We start from the raw sequence: 12521 nt of genomic DNA, 5'->3' as shown, positions 1-12521 counted from the left end.
ACAATTAAAATTGTATATTCACACTGTGTCATATAATTACTATTACCAAAAATCTTTTATGAGTTTTAGTTATTATCTAGTGTCCTTTTATTTCATTTCAATCTGAAGGACTTGGTTTCCCATTTGTTGGAGGATGGATTTGTTAGCAACGAACTCAATTTTTTTTAATTTCTCTTCATTTTTGAAGGATACTCTAGCCAAGAATTCTTGACATTTTTTTCTTTAAGTACTTTCAATATATCAGTCCACTGTCACTGGCCTCTAAATGTCTCATGAGAAATCAGCTGTTAATCTTACTGGGTTTTATTGAAGAACTGAGTCATTTTTGACTTGCTGCTTTTAAAATTCTTCATCTTTGTCTTTGATAGCTTGATTATTATCAGTGTGGATCTCTGAGATTACTCCACTTGTAGTTCATTGAGCTTCTTGGATTGGTAGAAAATGTCTTTCATCAAATGTTCATTTTTTGCCATTCTTTCAAATATTTTCTGTCTTTCTTCTCCTACTCCTGCTCCTCTTTCTCCCTCCATCTCCCTCCTCCTTCTCCTTCTCCTCCTGCTTCTTCTCCTACTTCTCCTTCAACTAGCATTACGCATATGAAGGCATCCCATAGACCTCTATGTCTAATAATTTTTTTGTACTGGGGATTGAACTCAGGACCTTGCGCTCACAAGGCAGGTGAAGTGCCAATGAGTTAAATCCCCAGCCTAAGTCTAATAATTTTTTCCTTAACTCTTTTGTTTTTGAGACTGGACAATCCTAATTGAACTATATTCAAGTTGGTGATCCTTCTACCTGTTCAAATTTACAGCTGAGGTGTTCTACTGAACTTTTTACTTCAGTTATTATAAATTTTCAGCTCTAGAATTTCTCTTTAGTGTTTTAAAAATATAATTTCTATCTTTTATTGCTACTTTATACTTGGAAAGACATCATTCTGATAATTTTGCTTTTTATATGATTTCCTTAAGTTTTTAAATATATTCTAAGTGGCTTATTTAAGATTGTTTTATATAAGGAGTTATAAAAATACAGTGTTTAAAAAATTGTAGTGTATTACAGTAGAAGACACATTGTCACTGATCTTTTTCAGAATATTCCCCCTTGCTTCAAACATGATTATATCATCATTATTGCCACTTTTTGAAGCAGTTCTGGACCTTCTCTTTCATGAATGTCTTTACAAAGTGTGATCAAAAATACAATGAATGCTTCTGAAGATTGTCATCTAAGGAAAAGGCATGCTTGTAAAAAGATTACGGTGTATCCTTGTCCACTTTACAAGTGAATCTGACATTGTGAAACTTCTGGCTCTTCTTCATAGTCAAAATTACTACAAAGGGTAAATGTTTTGAATTGATTCAGGACACTGAGGCAGCCATGACAATATACTCATGAAAAAAGATTTCCATAACTACTGCACAAAGAGACAAGAACAATGGAATAAGTATGTTTGAAGTAAGGGGGGATTAATGGCCAAGTGTCTTTTACTATAATAACATTAAAAAAAAATTTTAAACAGTCATTGTGTTTTTTTTTAATTGCACCTTGCACTTAAGTCCAATATCCAGGCCTCCTCAGGGACAGTTTCTATTAACTTCTTTTTGACCCCTTCTATATTTGAGCCATACATTTTTGCTTTTTTGTTGTATAATAGTTTTTTATGAAAACTGAACATTTTAAATATTGTAATGTGGTAACTCTGGAAATCAAAGTCTTTCCTCTCCCCAGGGTTTGTTGTTGTTGCTTATTTTACTTATAGTTTATTTGTTTAACAACTTTTATGAACTAATTCTATAATGTCTGTATTATTTATCATTTGTGGCTACTGAAGTCTCTGTTGTGTTGGATTAGTGATCAGATAATAATTGGATAGAGATTTTCTTAATGCCGGGAACAAAAATAATATTGCTAAGTTTTTACCAAAAACCTCTGCATGTATGTTGGGGCCTGACTTCTACATTGATCCAGATACTTTACAATTCTGACTTAGCCTTTACATTCCTACTTATCCAGAGCCCTATGGTAATTCATAAGCATATATGCTATTGCAGCTTCCCATGTACAAACTCTTTAAAGCTTTGTAAATTTGCATCTTGTTGGCTATGTCATCAACCAATTAGTAGGAAAACCATGATTCCTTATACCTTCTTATACAATAAACAGTTGAAATAAGTTGTTGGTGGTTACTAATACTAGTATTGTTATGAGAAATATTAGTAGGTATTTGAAAACTGTGTTAATGCTAGATCCCCAAGGTCTGCCAGAGGTCAGAGCTTAGGGCCTTATCAGCTCATTCCTAAGCATGCATGCCATTTCAGCTTTTCAAAGCTTTCATGGACATCTCACCTCCCAGCCTTTCCTATCAAACATTTTGGTTTGTTCCAACTATTATCTGTCACCTCAAGCAATAGTAACCAAAACATTAGCCTGCAACTGCTTTTGACAAATGCCTCCCTCCTTTTTAGTAGCTTTAAACTGGGCCAGTTCCAAGTCAAGCAAAATAAAAATAAGTCCTTTGAGCTGCTCTTCCATGGAGCTATCACATATTTTTTTTATTTGATCATTTATTTTATTTTATTTTTTTGCTCATTATTAAATTATTTTATTGGTACATTGTAGGTATACAATACAATTACATTTCTCATTGGGAATTGTACCTTTACATAATGCATCTTGGTTCTTATTTTTTCCCCATTCCTAGTCCTCCCTTCCCTATTTACAAAGACTTTATTTCCATTTTTTCCATTTCTCATCATTTTTCCTTTCCCTTCTTTCCTTTCCCCTGCCCCTCCCACTACCCCTACCCTTTTGGACCTTTTCTTCCTATTTTGCATTATCGATTATTCATTCTAATCATTGGTACATTTTAGGTATACAATATAATGACATTCATCATTGGAAATTTGCACTTTTACATAATCTCTCTTGGTTCTTATTTTTCACCCTTGCCCAGCCCTCCCTTCAACCCCTCCATTCCTCCCTATTTACAAAGATTTTGGTCTTATTTTTCCATTTTCTCATATTAATCCCATTCCCTTCTATCCTTTCCCCTAGCCCTCCCACTTCCTTCCCCTTTGCCCCTTTTCTTCCTATTTCACATTACCTATTATACATTTTAGTCCTTATTTACACTTTCAGTTTCTCACACCAGAGAAACTATTCAGTATTTATACATGTGGGTCCTATTTATTTCACTTAAGAGTATCACCTCAATGTGCATCCACTTAGCTATAAATGTCTCTAATTTCTCATTTTTGATACCTGAGTAGTACTCCATTTTATTAAAAAACCACGTTTTCTTTAGCCAGTCTCCAGTTGATGGGCATTTGGGCTGTTTCCAAGTTTTAGCTATCACAAACTGTGCTGCTATGAACATGGGTGCACATATATCACTGTGGTATGATTCTTTTAATTCTTTGGGGAAGATACCCAGCAGTGGAATAGCAGGGTCAAATGGGACTTCCAGTCCTAGTTCTTTGAGGTATCTCCATATGATTTCCAAAGTGGTTGCACCAGTCTACACTCCCACCAGCAGTGAAGCAGGGTTCCTCTTTCCCCACAGCCCTGCCAGCATTTGTTATTGGTTGATTTCATGATAGCAGCCATTCTTTCTGGAGTGAAGTGGAATCTCAGCATTGTTTTCATTTGCATCTCTTGAATGACCAGTGATGTAAAAGGCTTCTGCACAGAAGAGAAACCACCAACAGTGTGAAGAGACAACCCACAATGTGGGAAAAAATCTTCACCTGCTCTTCCTCAGACAAAGGTCTACTATCTCGAATCTATAAAGAACTTAAAAAGATCAGACCTCCCAAATTTAAAGACGCAATCTGAAAATGGGCATCTGAAATGAACAGACATTTCTCAGACAAAGAAGTAGAAATAGCAAATAAATATATCACATATTTTTTAATAAAGAAAATAATTATAATTCTCTTTAAGTGAGGTCCATTCTATCCCTCTGGTACCAAGAATGCAAGCTACTCTTTTCAAGGTTACCTCTGAGCTCGGATGTAGGCTTAGTTAAAATGAAACAAAGTTCATGGTTGTTACTGAGAGTCAGAGTTTTCCTTGGATAAACACTGGTGACAGCAAGCCTTTAGTTAATTTCCAAAATTCTTAAGAGTTGATTCTGATAGTTTTGGTCAGTCTTTACTCTTATCAAGGAGAAGAATATTGGAGTTCCTTACTGTATCATTTTCACTGATATCATTATCCTCCATACTCTTTTTGATTACTTCCTGATATGACAATGATTTTGTAATACAATTTTCCATTGAGAAAGTACCAGAATGATACAGTTTTCCTTTTGCATGTTTAAGTTTTTAAAACTTACTTTAAAATATTTCATGTCACTTACGAGCAATGCCATATTTATTATGTCTTCCAGTTTCCTGCTCAGGCAAGGCTTATTGACAGACCAAACCTTCAGAGAACTCCAAGTCTTTGATCACAGTTAACATGGCATTTCCATCTAGAACCCAGCAGCCAGTTAGACCTAGCCAAGCTCTTACACCTCCACCCCATACTCCTATCCTCACTGAGCTGGTCCTGAAGTTAGAGGGAAAAGCACCTGGAAATGTGGATTCTAGTGAACCCTGTGAATAGTACAAGATAGTTTCAGTTTCAGGTCCTTTTCCAGGGATCACAGATCAGGTGCAAGGGCTACCCAACAATTGCCATGGGAAGCAGGTGGATATGAAGGTCACACTGGCAGTCTGTCAACCCCACCCACAAGTCTGGGATCACCAGCAGGGTATTGAAAAAAAAATACAAAAATGAATACACAAACAATCCAAGTGTTCACCAGTTGATGACTGGGTATACAAAATCTGTAATATCCACACCATGAAATAATATTCAATAATAAAAAGAAGAAGAGTTTTTTGGGGGTTTTTTTGGTACCAGGCATCAAACTTGGAAACTTGTGTTTTTGAGCCAGGTGACGGAACCACTGAGCTAAATCCCCAGCCCAAGAAGCAGAGTTTTGATATAGGCTATAACATGGGCAAGCCTTGAAAACATTATATTATGTTAAAAATCCAATCACAGAAAACCATGTATTCTCTGACTCCATTTATATGAAATGTCCAGAATATCTATAGCACTAGAATATAGTCTAGTGGTTACCTGGGTTTCAGGGTCTGGGGGCAGGAATGAGGGAAAACTGATGATGGTCTCAGAGGTCTTGGGGAGGTTGATAAAAATTTACTAAAATTAGTTTATGGTGATGTGTTAGTTTTTCATCAATGTGACAAAATATGTGAGAAAAACAGGTTAAAGGAGGGGACATTTATTTTGGCTTATAGTTTCAGAAGTTTCAGTCCATGGTTTCTTGGTCCCATTACTTTGGACTGCTTTGCCATGAGACAAAGCTAAACATCATGGCAGAGAGTGTGCAGTGGAGGAAAGCTGCTCACCTCATGGTGGCCCAGAAGCAGAGAGAAAAAGAAAGGCATGTCACCCTGCAAGGCCACACCTTCTGTGATCTACTTCTTCCTAATAGGCCTCACCTCCTGAAGTTCCACCACATCCTAATGGCACCACCAGCTGGGAACCAAACCTTCTTCAACACATGAGCCTGTGGGAGATATTCCACATCCAAACTATAATGGATGATGATTGCACAACTCCGAATGTACAACAACAACATTGAATTGTAGAGTTCAAACAGATACATTTTATTATTTGTATCATGTTGCAATAGAGCAGTTAAAATGAGGAATATTAAGGGATACTCTAGGTCAGGCCTAAGGCAGGACCCCAGACTCAGATATGCCAGAGCTGTTGTTGCTTCTGCCTCTTTCTGAGGGGAGGTGCAGAGCCTGGAAGGGGCCCTGAAAATGATGGGCCCTGCAGCCTCGGCCATGTTGGCTCCTTGGAAATCTGCCTTTGGACATGCCCAAGCACCCTTCCCTTCTCTCCTCCTTCTCTTCTCTCCTCTCCTCCCCTTCCCTCCCTTACCTTCTCCTCTCCTCCTTGCCCTCCTCTACCCTCCCCTCCCCTTTACTTCCATTCTCCTTCTCCCGTCTCCTCTCTTCTTCTACCTTTCTTAAAGTAGTTGACTTTGGGGTGCTAAAACTTTTTCTAAAGCAATGCCAATAGATACCTACTCAGTTAAATTAACCATTCTGATCCTCCCTGGGTGGGAGCAAGCTCACAAGTTGAGCTGAAGGAGGTGGGTGGAAGGGGCCTAGGGAGATGAAAGGAGGAGTGACATTTATAAAATGTATTGACACGAGTTCCTCAACTTAAAACAACCCAAATCAATCAAAACATTTTCCTATTTCATTCCTTTCACTATAGCCCCTAAGAGTGACAGGGATGTGGGGGCAGCAGCCAGAAATCAGACTTGGCCCCCAGAGCAACAGATCTAACTGATGCCTTTGTAATGCTATCTAAGGGTACCTCAGCTCATGAAATTCCACTCCTTTCCCATTCTGTAGGTCAGAAGTCCTCTTCGAACATGCACAGACACACCTCCCTGATTTTCCACTGTCATTTCCAGCAGGGTGCCATTATCTTTCTTTGAACAATTTTGCTTTGGTTAATTTTTGGTTGAGTCATGGAAACTTACAGGATAGAGCATTTCAATAACCTTGGTGAACTGACATCTTGAATGGAGGAGCAGTCAGTCACTTTCTCATTCTGTTGTCAGCATCTCTGTTACTTACCGTGAGTCTTGTGTGTGTGTGCGTGCGTGCGTGCGTGCGTGCGTGTGTGTGTGTGTGTGTGTGTGTGAGCCTGGGGTTTGGGAAGGCAACAAAAGGCCTCCTCTTGTGCAGATGTTCACCAGCCAAAAGGATATTGGGCTGGTGATTCCTGAGCCTGCTTCACCTTTATCCTGGACACACAGATTCTACTTCCCAGTCTGATTTACAGCTGGGGGTGATTATTCGACTGAGGCCAGGACAACATGGACACAAGTTATAAAGCTCATCTCCAAGTCCCCTCCTCTCGGGTCCACTCAACACATCTTCCTGGGCAGCTGGCTGGAATGGAAATAACTTCTAAAGCAACACAAGCAGCCATAAGTTAAAGGCATCAGAGCCAAAAAGGAAAAGGGACTGAGACTTGGCACCCCCTCAGAAGAAGACCCACTCTAGAGTTACAAGAAGGGTGCTTTCATCGCCTTAGACATTGATGTGTGAAGGTTTGCCTGGATGGAGGGATGCCCTGCCGTGCTCCATGTCTCATCACTATTACAGAAAAGCTAAGGCAGGTGAACTTCACTTTTTAAAAGCAGCTTATTTAGCTCATAGTTTTGGAGGCTGAAAGTCAAAACAGCATAGTAGCGGCTCTGGCAAAGGCTCCGAGACAAATGACGGAAGTGCATGCAGGAAAAGCATCTCAAAACACAGGAAGCCACAGAAGCTGGGATCTCTTCATCCCTCCCAAGGGAGCACCTTAATGACCTGAGGACCTTCCACTTGGCATCCCCTCATGAAGGACCGTCACCCCCCAGGACCTGGGGACCAACCCTCCATAACATGAATCTCTGGAGACTCACTCGGGCCATATCCGAACCGTAGCATGCTCTCTCTAGCACAAGAGAGCTGTGCGTGAGCCTGACCATGTTAAAATATATTGTTGCAGGGCCGGGGATTTAGCTCAGTGGTTCCAGAGCCTGCCTCAAAAGTGAAAGGTCCTGAGTTCGATCCCTGGTACCAAAATATATATATATACATATATATATATACACATATATACATATATATGTGTGTATATATATATATATATGTATGTATATATATGTCTGCATATATCCCCAAATTCAGCCTTTACAAACAACACACACTTATTATGTCCTGTGGGTCTGGATCCCAGGCCTGGGTTACCTAATGTCTCTAGTCCACAAAGCTGACATCAGATTTGTCAGCAACCTCTACTTCTGTTCCAGTCACCCTCTGAGGGCCTCGCATTGCTGGCTGCTGTTAGCTGGAGACATGGGTTCTTTGCCAGAGGGTCAGCTCCACAGAGCAGCTGACAGCAAGGTAGCTGGTTTCCCTCCAAACCAATGAATGAAACGCCAACAGGACCCACAAGTATGCCCCAGACAGAACCAGAGTTTCTTTGTAATCCAGACTTAGCAGTGACATCCCACCATCTTGGTGATGTGCTATCCCTAGAAGCAAGTTACTGGCTTAGCCTTGTTCAGAAGGAAAGGGACCCCACTTGGGGACCTGAATACCAAGAGGTGGGAATTACTTTGGGCCAGTTTAGATGCTGCCCATTACACTATGAATTCCAATAAGGAATTCATAGGATTCCTTATTCCTGAATAACTGTGCGCAGATTCCACTTTTAAATTGCTCTGAAGCTACACTGTCTAATATAGCAGCAATTAAAGTTAAAAACTCAATGTCTTAGTCAAACTAGCCACATGTCAAGTGCTCAGTAACCACATGTGCCTATTGGCTACCGTAGCAGAGAGTGTAGATACAAAATATTTCCATTACTGCAGACTGTTCAATTGCAAAAACAAAATAAACATGACACCCACCTCCCTTAATAAAGCTGTCTTTCCCCAGAACTGTGAAGCAAAAAGCATGTCTCAGAGCCTGAGAATCTTTTTTTCTGCCTTTATTGCCATCCATATTTTCCCCTGCCTCCTTTCAGGAACTCAGTTGTAACTGGATTCTTTTCTCCCTAAAAACTTACTCTCAAAGAAATAATTAAACTCATTCATACTGAGGTGCAAATGACTATCTTTGAGATCTCATTCGTTCCTCAGAGTTATTTTCATTCTAACAAGACCATATCCGAAGGAATAAGATTCTAATTGTGGCACTGTAGATTGTAACTCTGCTGATTGGGATTTTTTTTTTCTTTTGGAAGGGGGGTAATTTTCAAGTCTTTTGAATTCTTTGAAATTTGAAAAATCCCTTCTGAAATGAGAATATCCGCTCCCAATGTATCTGGCTTTTGATTTCTGGTTTTCACACAGGATCTTTCTCAGTTAGTAGCAACTCAGGTGTGGATGTGTTCTAACTCAGCCTGGATCAGAACGTGCAAACATTACATGACATAACAGAAGCTGGATTTATAACCAGGGACCAAAAAATCCAGTGGACTGCGTTCACCACATTTAATGCCTGGTTTCTCCTCCTCCTGACACAAATGAGTCCATCATTTAACTTGATTCAGCCAGAGGCACAGTCTTTCAGTCACCGAGGGAAAACAGAAGTTCTTTGATAGAGGAGACAAAACGTATGGCGAATGACTCCATTGGTCACCAACAATGAGATTTTCCACCCGAGCTAACCGGCCCATTACTAGAGCCTGGTACATAATATTAACCTTAATTTGCCTGTTGTCTCCACGTGGTCGTTTAGAAGCGGAGGGAGCTGACCGCAGTGACAGGTCACCCACATCTGCGACGCAGGCTCCTTCAGGCCTGCCTGGACCGGCCAGGCACCGCAAGCCCTGCCATTTAGGCTCTTGTTTTTACTGTGGAACAAAAGCCTCACTCCCAGCTGTGGCGCCAAAATCTCGCTAGCCCTGTGGAGTAACTGACAGCTCAGAGCCGGCCGCGGAGTGTTTACTGCAGCCGGCAGCTGGAAGGAGGCGAAGAGCAAAACCAGGAGGCGGAGCATGCGGAGCCGGCTCACGCCGAGAAGGAAAGCGAAAGTGTCAGCTGTGCACCAGAGCCGGCGCCCTGCGCGCTGCGAAGGCCTTTGGTGATTCAGTACGTCTGCGTGCAAGAAATCGCTTTGGCAAATTCTTCAAGACTTCATATTGCACTCTCTGTATCAGAATGCGTGTCCACCTCAGCCCCGGGACGCACAGATGAGCGTTTAAGGCCTCGGTCTGCTGCACCGTGACACGAAGGAGAGAAACTGAAAGAGTAATTATGTTATAGATGCTCCCTGCAGATCTTATATATCAGGTTTGCTTCCTGCAGACTTCAAACTGCAATGTCATTACCATAATCATTACAGATGCTCCACCCCACCCCAGTGCTGGGAATCTAACCCAGGGTTTCACTCATGCTACGTAAGTGCTCCACCACCGAGCCACACCCCCAGACCTTAAAAAGTTCTTATCAAACATTGAATAGCACGCTGCTGTTGTACACCAAATCGTGTAAGTAAAAAGAATGTGTCCAAGGTTAACAGAGCAAGGAAAGTTCCAAAATGAATGCATTGCAAAATGAATACATGAGATCTGAATTTGCTACACACCAGGCAAACTAAAACAGATTCCTGCCCACTCAGTGATACAAGAAGCATCTTTGGGAGAAATCAAGTGACTTTGCCGTTGTGGTTTCTGGGTGGAGTCTGCCCTCCTGAGCACCTTTGCTGGTTCAGTGTGTTGGTTCTGCAACTTCAGGCAAGATAGTGAACTTCTCCTTCTCATGCATTAAGTGGAGACAATAATTTGTACAGACTTGCTGTGACATTTTAATGTGATAATTTATGTCAAGTGGCTGACAGTAAGCATACAATAAACAAATGTGGTTATTTGATGTCAAAATATGATAATTTTTTTTTAAATAATGGTAGGCCACAGTCTTCCTCGTGAAGAGGAAAGCATTTAGGATGTGTACCTGGCACACAGTGAGTGCTCCTGTGTTTATGCTGCTTTTACTGCCGAGTATATCAGACAAATGCACAGTCTGCCATTTACGTGTTATGCTTCTTAATCTTTCAGTACTGCAGTTTCTTCATCGGTAAAATGAATATAATAACAGCACCAACCTGTAGGACTATGGAGAGGGACAGAGATAACTCATGTAAAGAAACTGGCCATTGGCAGCATCTAATAAATGTCTACAGTTGTCTAATAAGCGTCTAGAGCAACTACAGATGCTTTTGACATCTGATGGGTTATGCTTCTAGAAATTAAGACTTGGTGAAACACTATTCTTTTTACAGCATCATTTAAGGACAGGATAAGAATGAAGTTTTCCTTAGGAACCTGCCCCCATCTAATTCCCTTAAGAGAAAGATGGGTCTTTTCCCTTTAGTCAATGGATCCTCTCCTCCTCTCTAGACTCCTAAAGTCCTTTCACTGACATCCAGGCTAATGCATTGATACCAAATGAACTTGGCCTCCCTGAAACATTTCTATTTTGAACTTTTAATTTAAAATCATTGCAGTTTCATAAGTGTTCGTAAGAGATAAATGTATCTACTGTTCTCTGATGGTAATATTGTGCATATGTATAGCACAGTCATAAGCAGGATATTGACATGATACCATCTATCTCAAATGTCATCAGTTTTACATGCAGTGTGTGTATGTATGTGTGTGTGTGTTTATTTTACCCCATACTTTTTGCTGCTGACACTCCCCACACTACCTCTAATTTCCCATGAAACTTCTCCTGAGCTCAAAAACTTGCTAAGAGCTTGCCTAGACCATCACAAATAAATTCTGATGAATAGTAAGTATCAAATGGGTTGTACTCCCACAACAATTGCACTCTCAGATAGTATTTTTTTGGTGATTTTCTTTTGGGGAGTGAGGAGTAGGAGACCATTAGGGAGCAAGATGAAGGAAAACGGGGCTCAGAATCATCCCTGAATTTTAAATGCACATGAAAAAATTGAGAGATAGGGAAGAACCCAAAGCAGGGTCATTCGTCTAAGTGGAAGCTTAACACACACACAAAATCAGAAATTACTCCCTTTCACCCAACCATGATCCAATGAATAAATAACAAGTCTCCTATCTGCAGCTGAAGAACTGGATCTCATTCTTGCTCCCTCTGAATAGCCCAGGGCTGAAGTTCAACATCTGTCAATGCCCAGGCTTGCAATTGCTAGGCAGAGCTCTCGCTGATTGTGGTGAACCACAGCCTTTTAGTGCTGATGACCCTGACATATTCTATACAGTGCAAAAAGCACTGGCTGAAAGCCTGGAGGAACATGAGGTGAAAAAGATTTCCTTTATAACCGTGACATAATTAAGATGCATAATAGTCCACAAACAGCCCTCCCCCCAAAGACTTCTTGCAGTCTTCTACTACAACTCATATTCCAGGGAGTGAGGCCTTGGTCTTCAACTGCTTCCAATCACAAGACTGGCCTGTTGTGGAGTATCGCAAGTCCTCCTGGCTTCCTATGATGCTACTGGTGATTGAAAAAAGGATAACAGTGGTTGGGAAGAGAAAAGAAGTGGCAGTGCAGGAGATGTTTGACTCAGATGTGCCCTACATTCTAAGATGTGATGCCTGCAACAGCCGTAACAGCACCACCTTGCAATCTGTGGGGGTGAACATTGTAAAACTCCATCCCACATCTTCTGAATCAGAAACTGTACCATTACTCTGTGTTTTGAACCGACTCTCCAGGTGATCCTGATGCATGTCAAAGTCTGAGAACCACTGGATCTTCCAACAAAAGGATTCAAAAATAAGATTGGTAGACCACTATAATGGTTGATCATTTTTATCCGAACAAAGATAGGCCCTGTTCTTGGGCCAGAGGAATAAACAAGGCAGACAATAGCTTGACTTCAGGGAACTGCTGGTAATAAGCACTGTGAAGAAAAAGGGCACTTGGATTTGGAGT

This window comes from Heterocephalus glaber, unplaced genomic scaffold (genome assembly GCF_053883595.1).
Source record: "Heterocephalus glaber isolate CG9 unplaced genomic scaffold, H.glaber_assembly_v1.0 deba00001553, whole genome shotgun sequence".
Lineage (NCBI taxonomy): Eukaryota > Metazoa > Chordata > Mammalia > Rodentia > Bathyergidae > Heterocephalus > Heterocephalus glaber.
Note: the sequence above shows the minus strand (reverse complement) of the source record.